We start from the raw sequence: 224 nt of genomic DNA, 5'->3' as shown, positions 1-224 counted from the left end.
GAAGAGTTAAGATGGTTTGACTCAATCTTTCAGTGATCAACCTTTCAGTATAATTCATTCCCTCATCATATATCTTAGAGATGATAAGAGCATGGTGCAGTGTTTACTCTTATTGATATCTATATTCGTTCTTAAAGTTTGATCATCAGCTTTATAAAGACTTATAAAAGACTTATAAAACACCTTTCATAATCTTCAAGTTGCCTTGGCTAAGGACTTCAATA

This window comes from Theobroma umbraticum, unplaced genomic scaffold (assembly GCF_002168275.2).
Source record: "Theobroma umbraticum cultivar Fairchild unplaced genomic scaffold, ASM216827v3 scaffold_299.0, whole genome shotgun sequence".
In the NCBI taxonomy this organism is placed as follows: domain Eukaryota; kingdom Viridiplantae; phylum Streptophyta; class Magnoliopsida; order Malvales; family Malvaceae; genus Theobroma; species Theobroma umbraticum.
The sequence above is the reverse complement of the archived record's forward strand: the minus strand, read 5'-3'. Positions refer to the sequence as shown.